Source organism: Helianthus annuus, chromosome 10, assembly GCF_002127325.2.
Source record: "Helianthus annuus cultivar XRQ/B chromosome 10, HanXRQr2.0-SUNRISE, whole genome shotgun sequence".
In the NCBI taxonomy this organism is placed as follows: domain Eukaryota; kingdom Viridiplantae; phylum Streptophyta; class Magnoliopsida; order Asterales; family Asteraceae; genus Helianthus; species Helianthus annuus.
In genome coordinates, this window is record NC_035442.2 from 110,446,354 (window position 1) to 110,459,143 (window position 12,790).

At 34.0% G+C, this 12,790-nt stretch overlaps 1 long non-coding RNA gene across 1 annotated transcript; it reads right to left on the reverse strand.

Moving 5' to 3' along the window:
* Window positions 1–8,037: 8,037 nt before the first annotated feature.
* On the reverse strand, window positions 8,038–8,624 carry LOC110882268. The gene is made up of 2 exons (XR_002560039.2): window positions 8,566–8,624; window positions 8,038–8,266 (listed from the first exon to the last, which is right to left on the reverse strand). It is a non-coding gene; the product is annotated as an uncharacterized LOC110882268 (long non-coding RNA).
* Window positions 8,625–12,790: the final 4,166 nt, after the last annotated feature.

Consider the following 12,790-nt stretch of genomic DNA (forward strand, 5'->3'; position numbering starts at 1 on the left):
TCAATCATAGCAAAATACAAAATAGATGAAGAAAATGAACGCCCATGCAGGTTCTCAAATGTCAAACGGATCTGGAAACATGCCTTGTTCCTATAGTTCATCTTGTGTCAACACATCTAATCCGACCCACTAACAAATGCTTTATTTATAATTCCATTTGAAGGTAAGTATTTATAATTCATGACGATATTTTATTTTAAGCATGAGATGTCAAGGATTATATAAAATTTAATTAAAATGTTGACTCCATAATTAGATAAAGCGGCCATACATCTATTTCATTTTATAATAATTTATAAGTAATTAGGATACTCTATTTTAAGCATGAGATGTAAAAGATCATATAAATTTGATTGAAAATAGTGACTCAATATTTGAATTTTGAAATATTTTTAATTAATGAGAATATTTTATTTTAAGCATCAGATGTAACGGATTATATAAATTTGAATGACAATATTCAATCCATAATTAGATAAATTGAACATAAATCTATTTCAATTTGATATGATTGATAATTGACAATATTGATAATAATAAATATAAATAATAAATAATAAATAATAAATAATAAAGAAGAATGAATAAAAACGATCAACTGTGTGCTTGATTAAAGGAAACAAATAAGAAGATCGATAATTGATTTATTATTCGTAAACTTAAAAAACAGTCAATCATAGCAAAATAAAAATAGATGAAGAAAATGAACGCCCATGCAGACATCTCAAATGTCAAACAGATCTGGAAACATGCCTTATTCGAATAGTTCATCTTGTGTCAACACATCGAATCCGACCCTGAAACGCCCAATTTTTTTTACTTTAGATATTTAACATAAACTTCCACTTGTGGAGCCCCAAATTCCTCATTCGACCAATTGACATACAATTTCTTTTACAATTTTACCAAAATTTTGACATGACCCGTTCATAATAAGTACCTTTCTCCCTGTTTTTAACAATACCATTACTATTAATACTACGACACTTTCCAACATAATCAAAGTTAAGACCGTATATGGTTCGCCATGAACATTTTGCACAAACTCCACAAAAGTTTAGTATCCCAACTTTTTACTAACAAACTAGACACTTACAAAATAACATTTACTAGACAAAATGGTAAGTTAACCCATCAAACAAACAACTTGGACCGGAAGCGCATAAGGTCGACGTTTCATGTGTGTGTTCGGTTCGGGTGCGCCGCAATCAAGCAAGGGATTTACCTAGCATTCATAACAAAAACATTATTAGTTCATAACACTTATTACTTCAAAATTCCTTTAATTACCTATCATTGTTCAACCCATTAACATGTCTTGTTACATTTTTAGCATACATACCTCCATTCGAAAACATCCAATGTATCGCTTTCCGAATCATTCACAATGAATCGTTAAGGACCATACTTTTCAATACACTTACATTATTCGACCCGTTATGAACCTTTACAACAAATCCATAGAACCAAATACTACTTTTCATAAAACTACTTTTAAAGTAAATAAAGCTCATATGAACTTACCGCGATCTTGAGATGCTTGTGATTTCGAGTGACTTGCTCCTTCTTCTTTCTTCGTGCCTATATGTCATAACTTTACACTTTAGTTTTCATTAACATCACTTTCACAATCCTTATTGTACCTTATGATATCTACTAATCACACACGTCATTATCATAAGGAGTTACATTGACTTATCAAGTATTCATGTAAAAACCATAACTAAACCCATTTAGGCATTTCATCGAACACATTGCGTGCGTACTATCTACAAAGCATAAAGTACAACTACCTTAAACACATTTTTCCCATATTCACCCAAAGATTAATATACTCTTTCACAATCAATATCATATCCATATTACACATGATTTATATCAAATTACCCATTTAAACACATTTTATACATCTATTTAACATCAACATTATTCAATTCATTCCATAAAGTTCACTTAACTCTATTTTCCTACAATTACAAGTGGGTTTTACCCCAAGCTATCAATACATTCAAAATTGCACATATGACAACCTCCATAAGTTCATATCAAGTAGCATTCATGTTAAATCGCACATCTAATCACGGATTACACAAAACCCGCTTCATCAAACATTACTTAAAACATAAAATTTGACTTACTTGATGTTAGAAACACTTAAGGGACCAACATTCTTGGTTCATGCATTCATTTAGTCCTCAAATCCCCTTTCAATTTGACTGATTTGTGTTGTTTAGGGTTTGTTCTTCCCTTGCCCTCTTCTAGTCGCACATACACGCACACATATGTCTGATGTGTGTGTTTTGTGTTGTGAGTTTTAATTAAATTATCTTTCTAATTGCCCAACTTTGGTCCCTCAAATATTGAGCATTATACTTGATAGTTAAACTTTTATTTTCATACATTCTTAGTTAACATATTCATAAATTTATATTTTGGGGTATAATGATAAAAAATTTATATTTACCATTCTTTGTCGTTAAATCCTCACTATTAGTTTATTATATTAAGACATACGAAAACTGGGGTGTTACAAGTCCACCCCCCTTATAAAAGGTTTCGTCCCCGAAACCTGACTACGTACCAAATAATTCCGGGTAGTGCTTTTGCATGTCATCCTCCGCTTCCCAGGTGAGATCCGATCCCTTCCGATGTTGCCATTGAACCAACACTTGTCGAACAGATTTGTTTCGGAGGTGCTTCACTTTAAAATCCTTGATTGCTACGGGCCTTTCAACATAATTTAACTTCTTATCCACTTCAATGTCATCCATAGGCACGTATGCCGTCTCATCCGCAAGGCACTTTCGCAACTGAGACACGTGAAAGGTGTTATGAATCCCATCCAGCGCGGGTGGTAATTCTAACCGATATGCCACCGCCCCAACCCGGGCGAGTATTTTGAAAGGCCCAATGTATCGAGGGCCTAGCTTCCCGCGTTTACGAAAACGGATTATTCCTTTCCATGGAGAGACCTTTAATAACACATGATCTCCCACTTGAAATTCTATTGGTCGCTTTCGTCGATCCGCATAAGACTTTTGTCTATCTTGTGCTGCTTTTAATCTTGATCTAACCATATCAATCTTTTCATTCGTCTTGGTCACTACTTCTTTTGGCGCGATCTCTCGTTGACCCACCTCCCCCCAACAAACCGGGGTTCTACATTTCCTTCCATAAAGCATTTCGTAGGGGGCCATTTTATGCTGTTATGATAGCTATTATTATATGAGAATTCTACCAAAGGTAGTTGATCATCCCAGCTTCCTCCGAATTCCATAACACACGCCCTTAACATATCAACTAATGTTTGAATAGTTCGTTCTGTCTGACCATCGGTTTGTGGATGGTAGGCGGTGCTGATGTGTAATTGGGTTCCCAATTCATCGTTAAACTTCCTCCAATAACGAGATGTGAACCGGGTGTCCCGATCGGATACTATAGACACCGGAACCCCATGTCGGGATATTATCTCGTTCATGTAGACTTCCGCCATCTTTTCTGAATTATAATTTTCCCGAATAGGTAGGAAATGTGCACTTTTGGTCAGTCGGTCAACGACCACCCATATTGCATCGTGCCCTTTTCTTGTCTTGGGAAGCTTAGTCACCAAATCCATCGTTATATGTTCCCACTTCCACACCGGGATCTCCAAGGGTTGTAACTTTCCATACGGCTTTTGGTGTTCGACCTTTACTTGGGAACACGTCAAACACTTAGCAACATACTTGACAATGTCTCTTTTCATCCCCGGCCACCAATAATTCATCCTCAAGTCTCGATACATCTTTGTAGCCCCCGGATGAACGGAGTATCGAGACTTGTGAGCCTCATTCAACAATAATTCTTTCACCTCACAATACCGAGGTATCCAAATTCGGTTGTACCTCGTTTTCATACCATTTGCATTCTCTTCCAATTCATGAATAAATCCTTTTGTTCTTTCTTTCTTTGGGTCAACAGCATTTAAAGATTTCGTTTGAGCTTCTCGAATTTCATCAAGTAGTTTAGGAGTAACTACCATCTTCATGGACTTTACCCGAATCGGGGGCGGGTACTCCTTTCGGCTAAGTGCGTCCGCTACTACATTAGCTTTCCCGGGATGATAATGGATGTCACAATCGTAATCCTTAATGAGTTCCAACCATCTTCGTTGCCTCATATTGAGATCTTTCTGTTCGAAAAAATATTTGAGGCTTTTATGATCCGAGAAGATAGTACATTTCACCCCATAAAGGTAGTGCCTCCATATTTTCAAAGCAAATACGACTGCCGTCAATTCTAGATCATGAGTTGGGTAATTGTTTTCATGCTATTTGAGTTGCCTTGAGGCATAAGCAATGACCTTACCCTTTTGCATTAATACGCAACCTAATCCTTGGCGGGAGGCGTCAGTAAATACTACTAATTTATCCGTTCCATCCGGTAGTGTCAACACCGGAGAATTTGAGAGCTTTTCTTTTAAAGTCTGAAACGCTTTTTCTTGTTCTTCACCCCAGATAAACTTTTCATTCTTCTTTGTTAACTTTGTCATAGGAGAGGCTATCTTGGAGAAGTCTTGGATAAATCTCCTGTAGTACCCAGCCAAGCCTAGAAAACTTTTTATTCGCTTGGATTCTTCGAGGGTACCCAATTCATTACCGCATCTACCTTGGTCGGATCCACATGAACACCGTCCGCATCGATCACATGACCCAAAAATTGTACCTCTCTAAGCCAAAAGGCACACTTTGAGAACTTTGCATATAACTTTTCCTTGCGAAGCGTTTCTAATACATCACGTAAATGGGAAGCATGCTCTGCTTCACTGCGGGAGTATATTAAAATATCGTCGATGAAAACGATTACATACTTATCAAGCATATGTCGGCACACCCGATTCATTAAATCCATAAACGCAGCTGGTGCGTTCGTCAGCCCAAAGGACATTACTAAAAACTCGTAATGTCCGTACCGTGTTCGAAACGCGGTTTTCGGTACATCTTCTTCTCGCACACGCAGTTGGTGATATCCCGACCGCAAATCAATTTTTGAAAACCAACTCGCCCCTTGTAGCTGGTCAAAAATGTCGTCAATTCTGGGCAACGGGTATCGATTCTTCACCGTTAACTTGTTCAACTCTCGATAGTCGATGCACATTCGCATCGAGCCATCTTTCTTCTTCACGAATAATACGGGTGCTCCCCATGGCGAAACACTTGGTTTAATAAAACCCTTATCGAGCAACTCCTGAAGTTGCGTCATCAATTCTTTCATTTCGGTTGGGGCCAACCGATAAGGAGCTTTAGCTACCGGTTTTGCACCCGGGTTAAGCTCTATTTTAAATTCTACTTCTCGTTCAGGTGGGAGCCCTGGTAGGTCTTCCGGAAATACATCCGGATATTCATTCACCACGTTCACATCTTCAAGCTTTGGGACACCTCGACTTGTGTCAATCACATAAGATAGATAAGCTCTACCCCTGTTCCTCACATGTTTGACAGCTTTCATTATAGAGCACAATTTCGGCTTGATAACCCTTTCCCCTTGAACACTTATCCGTTTCCCCCCCGAGGTTACTATATGAATGACTTTCTTTTCACATTGAATTTCAGCATGGTTTTGGGCTAGCCAGTCCATTCCTACAACTACTTTAAATTCCCCCATGTACATTGGAACAAGGTCTATACTAAATTCCTCATCCTCGATTATTATCTTACAGTTTTTGCAAATATCATGCAACAAATAGCTTTTACTATCAGCAACTTCAACCTCTAAGGGTATTGACATCTTTTCAAGCTTAAACGATGGGTGAGCTATCAATTCATTAGAAATGAATGACCTACTAGCACCGGAATCAAATAAAACATTCATAGGCATAGAATTAACCAAGAATATACCTGAGACCACGTCCGGGCTAGCTTTAGCTTCATCCGAGGTTAACTGAAACATCCTTCCGCGAGCCTTGGGGGGCTCATCCTTCTTTCCATCTCTCTTTGCCCCTTGTTGGAGTTTCGGACATTCCGCTTTAATGTGCCCCGTTTCATTACAATTGTAACACGCCTTTGAGTTTTCGGGGCACCTATAAAATGGATGTCCTTCTCGTCCACATTTGTAGCATCCCTTCTTTCCCGACAAACATTCACCCGAATGATGCTTCCCACACGTCTTACAAGTCGGGATTTCACCACTTGCTTTCCCTTTCTTGCTTTGGTCTTGATATCTTGCCTTTTTCGATGGGCTTGCGTTGGTAGGCTTCTCCGCTACCCTTTTCTCTCCCCGTTCAACCTGCCTTTTTATCTCAATTTCTCTGTCTCTTGCCCATTCAATTAGTTCATTTAACGTCGCACACTTGGAGGGGTTTACAAATTCCCGATATTCAGCCTTTAACATAGCATGGTAACGTACAATCCTTTGCCTCTCAGTCCCCGCTATCTCCTCACAGAACTTCACCCTCTCAAGGAACTTGTTTGTTATCTCATCAATCGTTTCATCCTTTTGTCTGAGACGTAAGAAGTCTTCTTGAATCTTATCAATTGCGGATTGTGGACTATAATATTTCAGAAATGACTCCTTAAATTCTTGCCATGTTAACGATTGTACCTTATCATCCCCCAATTCCTTCGAGTATGCATCCCACCAATCTTTTGCTCGAAGTTGTAGAAGGCCCGTGGCAAACATTACTTGATCCTCCGCTTCACATCTACTTCGTGTAAACACTGCCTCGGTACTGGAAATCCACCTTTGACAAGCTATCAGATCAACTTCCCCTTTGTATGGTAAGGGGTTGCATGCCATGAACTCCTTGTACGTGCATCGCCGAAAGCTTTTCTTCACTTGCAATTCGCTAATCATTTCTTTCAATTCTTCTACCTTGGAAGTTACCGAGGTATTAATTATTTCCAATACTTGCCCTTCGACTTCTTGAGCTAGTCGGGGAATACTAGCCTCAATTGCTTTCATTACTTCTTCCACAACCATAGCTTTTATTTCATTTCGGCGTGCTTCATCGTCCTCATTCGCATTCACCCTATCGGCCATCTACATAAAACATTCGTTACATTCATTAGATTTCATTTCATTTCTTCCACCATCATGTCTTAACATCATTTTATCATGACACGTTCCATTCATCATTCATACTTCTTGCCTTATCTTCATTGTATCGTATCATTCTTTATTTTAGACATTCATTCATCCTTTCTATCATATGATCATGCTAGTGCTACGTAGCTCTCATTCTTTCTAATATGTGAAAGAAATTACTCATGACTAAACCATGCTTAAACTTTCTTTGGAAACTCAACGTTTCCGACAACCAAATCCCTAGTATTCTTTATCCCTTACATCTTGATATACTTTTCTTACCCATTAGGATCGAATTATATCATTCTAAGTACCTTCCGTATGAATAAAACAATAAACAGAACAATATATTTTGAAATGGGCTGAAAATGAGCTCCACCGTAAGTTACGGTGGTACCGTAACTTACGGTGGCCCCTTTTCCTTTACGGTACTGAGCTACTGTTTTACGGTAGCCATCCTTTCTCCCAGGTGCTACCGTAAATTACGGTAGTGCCCAGCGTACTTTTATTGATTTTTCATGTTTTTCTACTCCCTTTTGACCCGTATTAACCCCCAAACTGAATCTGATTCATCCTATATCTTCCACTACATCACGTAATCATTTCATAACGTCCCACATCAATTTATATTGAAATGCAAAATTATTTCATAAAGTAATCATTTAGAACACTTACTTGCTTTGCGCCACGGATCGAACACACACTTCTCCCGAGCTTTTGGTTTGAGTTCAAGCACTTGATGCTTAAATCCCTCAAACCTAGGCTCTGATACCAACTTGAAACGCCCAAATTTTTTTACTTTAGATATTTAACATAAACTTCCACTTGTGGAGCCCCAAATTCCTCATTCGACCAATTGACATACAATTTCTTTTACAATTTTACCAAAATTTTGACATGACCCGTTCATAATAAGTACCTTTCTCCCTGTTTTTAACAATACCATTACTATTAATACTACGACACTTTCCAACATAATCAAAGTTAAGACCGTATATGGTTCGCCATGAACATTTTGCACAAACTACACAAAAGTTTAGTATCCCAACTTTTTACTAACAAACTAGACACTTACAAAATAACATTTACTAGACAAAATGGTAAGTTAACCCATCAAACAAACAACTTGGACCGGAAGCGCATAAGGTCGACGTTTCATGTGTGTGTTCGGTTCGGGTGCGCCGCAATCAAGCAAGGGATTTACCTAGCATTCATAACAAAAACATTATTAGTTCATAACACTTATTACTTCAAAATTCCTTTAATTACCTATCATTGTTCAACCCATTAACATGTCTTGTTACATTTTTAGCATACATACCTCCATTCGAAAACATCCAATGTATCGCTTTCCGAATCATTCACAATGAATCGTTAAGGACCATACTTTTCAATACACTTACATTATTCGACCCGTTATGAACCTTTACAACAAATCCATAGAACCAAATACTACTTTTCATAAAACTACTTTTAAAGTAAATAAAGCTCATATGAACTTACCGCGATCTTGAGATGCTTGTGATTTCGAGTGACTTGCTCCTTCTTCTTTCTTCGTGCCTATATGTCATAACTTTACACTTTAGTTTTCATTAACATCACTTTCACAATCCTTATTGTACCTTATGATATCTACTAATCACACACGTCATTATCATAAGGAGTTACATTGACTTATCAAGTATTCATGTAAAAACCATAACTAAACCCATTTAGGCATTTCATCGAACACATTGCGTGCGTACTATCTACAAAGCATAAAGTACAACTACCTTAAACACATTTTTCCCATATTCACCCAAAGATTAATATACTCTTTCACAATCAATATCATATCCATATTACACATGATTTATATCAAATTACCCATTTAAACACATTTTATACATCTATTTAACATCAACATTATTCAATTCATTCCATAAAGTTCACTTAACTCTATTTTCCTACAATTACAAGTGGGTTTTACCCCAAGCTATCAATACATTCAAAATTGCACATATTACAACCTCCATAAGTTCATATCAAGTAGCATTCATGTTAAATCGCACATCTAATCACGGATTACACAAAACCCGCTTCATCAAACATTACTTAAAACATAAAATTTGACTTACTTGATGTTAGAAACACTTAAGGGACCAACATTCTTGGTTCATGCATTCATTTAGTCCTCAAATCCCCTTTCAATTTGATTGATTTGTGTTGTTTAGGGTTTGTTCTTCCCTTGCCCTCTTCTAGTCGCACATACACGCACACATATGTCTGATGTGTGTGTTTTGTGTTGTGAGTTTTAATTAAATTATCTTTCTAATTGCCCAACTTTGGTCCCTCAAATATTGGGCATTATACTTGATAGTTAAACTTTTATTTTCATACATTCTTAGTTAACATATTCATAAATTTATATTTTGGGGTATAATGATAAAAATTTATATTTACCATTCTTTGTCGTTAAATCCTCACTATTAGTTTATTATATTAAGACATACGAAAACTGGGGTGTTACAGACCCACTAACAAATGCTTTATTTATAATTCCATTTGAAGGTAAGTATTTGTAATTAATGACGATATTTTATTTTAAGTATGAGATGTCAAGGATTATATAAAATTTAATTAAAATGTTGACTCCATAATTAGATAAAGCGGCCATACATCTATTTCATTTTATAATAATTTATAAGTAATTTGGATACTCTATTTTAAGCACGAGATGTAAAAGATTATATAAATTTGATTGAAAATAGTGACTCAACATTTGAATTTTGAAATATTTATAATTAATGAGAGTATTTTATTTTAAGCATCAGATGTAACCGATTATATAAATTTGAATGACAATATTCAATCCATAATTAGATAAATTGAACATAAATCTATTTCAATTTGATAGGATTGATAATTGATAATATTGATAATAATAAATATAAATAATATATAATACAGAAAAATGAATAAAAACTATCAACAGTGTGCTTGATTAAAGGAAACAAATAAGAAGATTGATAATTGATTTATTATTCGTAAACTTAAAAAACAATCAATCATAGAAAATTACAAAATAGATGAAGAAAATGAACGCCCATGCAGGTTCTCAAATGTCAAACGGATCTGGAAACATGCCTTGTTCCAATAGTTCATCTTGTGTCAACACATCTAATCCGACCCACTAACAAATGCTTTATTTATAATTTCATTTGAAGGTAAGTATTTATAATTAATGACGATATTTTATTTTAAGCATGAGATGTCAAGGATTATATAAAATTTAATTAAAATGTTGACTCCATAATTAGATAAAGCGGCTATACATCTATTTCATTTTATAATAATTTACAAGTAATTAGGATACTCTATTTTAAGTATGAGATGTAAAAGATTATATAAATTTGATTGAAAATAGTGACTCAAAATTTGAATTTTGAAATATTTATAATTAATGAGAATATTTTATTTTAAGTGTCAGATGTAAATGATTATATAAATTTGAATGACAATATTCAATCCACAATTAGATAAATTGAACATAAATCTATTTCAATTTGATATGATTGATAATTGATAATATTGATAATAATAAATATAAACAATAAATAATAAAGAAGAATGAATAAAAACGATCAACAGTGTGCTTGATTAAAGGGAACAAATTAGAAGATTGATAATTGATTTATTATTCGTAAACTTAAAAAACAGTCAATCATAGCAAAATACAAAATAGATGAAGAAAATGAACGCCCATGCAGGTTCTCAAATGTCAAACGGATCTGGAAACATGCCTTGTTCCTATAGTTCATCTTGTGTCAACACATCTAATCCGACCCACTAACAAATGCTTTATTTATAATTCCATTTGAAGGTAAGTATTTATAATTCATGACGATATTTTATTTTAAGCATGAGATGTCAAGGATTATATAAAATTTAATTAAAATGTTGACTCCATAATTAGATAAAGCGGCCATACATCTATTTCATTTTATAATAATTTATAAGTAATTAGGATACTCTATTTTAAGCATGAGATGTAAAAGATTATATAAGTTTGATCGCAAATAGTGACTCAAAATTTGAATTTTGAAATATTTTTAATTAATGAGAATATTTTATTTTAAGCATCAGATGTAACGGATTATATAAATTTGTATGACAATATTCAATCCATAATTAGATAAATTGAACATAAATCTATTTCCATTTGATATGATTGATAATTGACAATATTGATAATAATAAATATAAATAATAAATAATAAATAATAAAGAAGAATGAATAAAAACGATCAACTGTGTGCTTGATTAAAGGAAACAAATAAGAAGATCGATAATTGATTTATTATTCGTAAACTTAAATAACTGTCAATCATAGCAAAATAAAAATAGATGAAGAAAATGGACGCCCATGCAGACATCTCAAATGTCAAACAGATCTGGAAACATGCCTTATTCCAATAGTTCATCTTGTGTCAACACTTCTAATCCGACCCACTAACAAATGCTTTATTTATAATTCCATTTGAAGGTAAGTATTTATAATTAATGACGATATTTTATTTTTAGCATGAGATGTCAAGGATTATATAAAATTTAATTAAAATGTTGACTCCATAATTAGATAAAGCAGCCATACATCTATTTCATTTTATAATAATTTATAAGTAATTAGGATACTCTATTTTAAGCACGAGATGTAAAAGATTATATAAATTTGTTTGAAAATAGTGACTCAAAATTTGAATTTTGAAATATTTATAATTAATGAGAATATTTTATTTTAAGCATCAGATGTAACCGATTATATAAATTTGAATGACAATATTCAATCCATAATTTTGAACATAAATCTGTTTCAATTTGATATGATTGGTAATTGATAATATTGATAATAATAAATATAAATAATAAATAATAAAGAAAAATGAATAAAAACGATGAACAGTGTGCTTGATTAAAGGAAACAAATAAGAAGATTGATAATTGATTTATTATTCGTAAACTTAAAAAACAATCAATCATAGCAAATTACAAAATAGATGAAGAAAATGAACGCCCATGCAGGTTCTCAAATGTCAAACGGACCTGGAAACATGCCTTGTTCCAATAGTTCATCCTGTAATAGATATGACAAAGAATTTGACAATTAATATGAACGCTGTATAAAGAAATATTAATTTTGTAATCATTAAAATTATCTAACGACATTAACATCTTACCACTGTATTACTAACGCGATTCGTATGCCTCTGTAAAAATTCAAAACTTGAAAGATCTTCATACCATTTTTTACATACACTTCTAAACCGACATAGTGATTTGTGAGGGAGCCTAACAAAAATTTCCATGATCACAACATCAAACGGAATTTGATCCATTATACAAAACACCTAGTAAAATGGAAACGTATAATAAAACATAAATGATGTAAGTTTGTATTGATACATGAAAAAGAGATTGTGTATTACTTAAGAATTTTGCATATTACCTGGTTGAAGAAACCAAAGAATAGGTTGAAAGTTGATATGTAATGGAGATGTATGTTGTAATTTATATAAAATGATATTATAAATGGAATGTTCTTTTATGAAGGGAAATTTAAATTAATTTTAGTAAACCGGTTGGGATTCACATATGATAACCAAATTCTTGTATAAATGTAAAGCCTGATCAATACTATCATCTTCTATGGATATATAGATCACAAACCACAATAAAGTGATTAACAATA